Source organism: Cyanistes caeruleus, chromosome 2 (assembly GCF_971803275.1).
Source record: "Cyanistes caeruleus chromosome 2, bCyaCae1.hap1.1, whole genome shotgun sequence".
In the NCBI taxonomy this organism is placed as follows: Eukaryota; Metazoa; Chordata; class Aves; order Passeriformes; family Paridae; genus Cyanistes; species Cyanistes caeruleus.
Genome location: NC_141702.1, coordinates 67,031,659 through 67,034,754, shown reverse-complemented (window position 1 = coordinate 67,034,754; position 3,096 = coordinate 67,031,659).

Below are 3,096 nucleotides of genomic sequence, written 5' to 3'. Positions count from 1 at the left end.
CATCCAAAAGTTTTCAAGTTTCTGATTTTCAGTATACCTTGGTGCTGTCAAAGATACACAGTGTCTTCAGATTAGCGAAATTACCTGTTTATATTTTTTAAGAGGAAGCTTTCAAATGTGGATGTTCAAAAATAAGGTGATACTAATAGGTAATTAAATGACAGTATAAAAGCTCCCAATTTGGATGTGAGTGCTTAATTTTAGGGCTGCATTTCTAGGCTAGTCTGTTGACACTGGAGAGATTGCAGTTCACCTGGCATATAGACAGCCAAGCACTCTGGGTTAGATGGGGTTTACTCCTCTGGTCATCGGAAATAGTTGTTGTGTACATGTGGTTCTTCTGGAAATGGCACCAGCAAGCTGTATGGCCACTTGAAACCACAAGCATTTCCTGTTCTTCCTGTCCAGCCAGAGGTGTTGGAGTGGACAGGACTTTTTATTTGGGGATTCTATTATTTAGTCTGGGAGTTGAAGACTTGTTTTAATCTAATGAGAAGTCACACTTCCCTGTCACTTCCTTTTCGTCAGTGCCATCTCCGACCTCAGTTTCAGTATTGACCTTTGGTGCTTGTGGTAGTTAAAAAACACAACAAAAAACCCCACCTTCCTCTATAATGTTAAAAATAGGATTGAAAATGTGTTGTAGCAGAAGCATCAGCTTCTTCACTTTGACTTAGATGATGCTTGTTTGGAGGGGAATGCCTCATGCTTTAGGCTGTTTGTTCAGCGGTTAAAGGTTTAACCAGCTCCTCAGAGTTTCCTATTGGATTCCTTTACCTGCAACAGCTTAAAAATATGATGTAGACTGAACTGTTTTATTCTGTGGATTTGAGTGAGTTTGAGACCTATGTCATGTGTTGTAGTTTCTCTAGTTCTCTGTATATCTCTTGAACTTGGGTCCAAGACTTGGAGTGGACTTGGCCAAAACCATGTTACGAATAGGACCTGGTCATAGAGCACTAAAGGCAAGTGGGAGAAGGGTAGGTTGAAACAGAGATCTCTCTTTAATCCCACTGACATCACACAAGTCATTGGAAGTAGCACAAATGTTGTATGCAAGTGGTTGATATTGCAGGATGGGAGTTGCCCAAAGCCAGTCATGGTAACCCTGTACTCTCTGTTGGTAAAGCTCTACCTGGTTCCTTCCACTTGTCAAAAAAACACCCAACCCTAACAACCACACAAACAAACCAAACCATATCAAATTCTCCCCCACCCCCCTCATCTATTAGTTATTTGGACAAGTATTTTAAAATTTTCAAGAAGTTTACAACAATTTCTGGTTCTGTTGATGGTGTTAGCTTTGTCCATCTCACCCTCCTGTAGCCTGATTTTTTTCATGTAAAACTACATTATTGGCAACGGGATTACAGGTTTTGCTTGTAAGCTTTCTGGAGCGTGGGTAATGTCTCTCCTTTTCTATCAATGGCCTGTTGCATACAGAGGAAGCACAAGCAATTCAAAAAATGTTAAATTACAGTCAGATTTATGTAAATACTTGCCACAGGGCAGTATTTTTGTGTAAAATGCTTGGTCTGGCCACTGTTGGAATGTGCTTTGTCTCAGTGATTAAGACAGTATCACCTTGGTTTTAAAACAGCTACAGTGGTAGCTGTTTTAAAAGGTACCAGCAAACTCTGTAGGTTTAGTTCTTACAAGCTTACAGTTAATCTGAAGCTGGAAAACAGTTCCTTCTGAAATCTTAACCTGAACGGCAGTAAACTTTTGAACTTGAAACTTGTTTGGGACTTTCTGATTGTAAAAGGTACTTTTTTATTTTAAGCCCAGTGGAAAACAATTTGAGTCATAGCAGTATCTTGTTATATAAAAGAAGGAAAAATAGATATTTTAGGTAAAACCAAGCAGGGATCCTGCTACATCAAATGTTATGGATATGGTTACAATTTTCCAAGAAGTTACCATTGTCAGCGTTATTGAAATTGGTTTTCCTGGGTTTTTTTCTCCCTGTTCTGTGGTCAGATGGAGTGCTTGCTACAGTGGTATCGTTCTGGGGAAGTAGGAAAGGTGGTCATTTTGGCAAGCTTATAGAAATACCTCTTCTAAATATAGTAGCATTCTGCCAGTCTGAACACAGGATTGTCTGTCAGTAACTGAGCTGGTACCCTAGTAGGAGCTGCCAAGTTAGTGATGTAGGCTTTTGGGGCAAACACCTGTCTCCAAGTCAAACTTTTCAGCGTCTCCAATGGAGAAAGAATTTTAGTGGCAGAAAACATCCAGGTTTTGCCTAATAGTAAAAAAATGTAATTAAAACCAGGAGCATGGCTTATACTGTTGAGAGACTTGAGGGTCTGACCTGAGCCTTCCTGAAGGGAGTAGGGAAATACTCCCACTTGAGGCAGGATGGAGAATGTGTAAGTTCCACAACTGTTAAAAATATTTCTGGCACTAGACCTGTATTGGATTTAGCACTGGCTTTGTTCTAACTGTGTTCTGCTGGTTAGGGGCTAAAGAATTTTCACTGTGTTACTATGGCCACATGTGCTTGTTTGGTACACAGCAGGTGAACTTTTCAGACGAGGAAGAGGGTGATAATGCTTTTCTCTTGTGCTGATGCAATACTGTTTCCTTTAGCAAAGCAAATATCTCACTGAGGTGTGTAGACCAAAACACCTGAGGTGTTCCACAGAACCAGTCTTAAGAGAATGTTTTTTCCATGCAGTAGTGTAACACCTTGAGGAAAGTGGACAGTGCACAGGGAGCCTTCTTCAAAATCATGTTTAGTCCTCTCCACAGCCTCCAGGAGCTGCTGCAACAAGGGTGCTCCACTTTGAGGTTGGTTGGTAGCAATTCTCTTTGGGGAAGGTCTAGTTGTTTCACAAACCAATAAATCTTCAGTCCTCAGCACTGAAACATCCATTAGTGGGGAGATCTTCCCCTCTGAAAGCTTCTCCTACCTAAGCTGTTCTCTTGAACATAACAATGACCTTGAGCAGCAGTAAATCAGTGCTGGGAAAACTCAGCATGCTTGTCAGCAGAAGGGAGCACAGCAGGGAAAGGAATGTCTCTGAAATCACAGCCTTTGGTGCCCAAATGTGTCAGTGAGCAAAAGGGTGTGAGGCCATCTGAAAAGTTAAA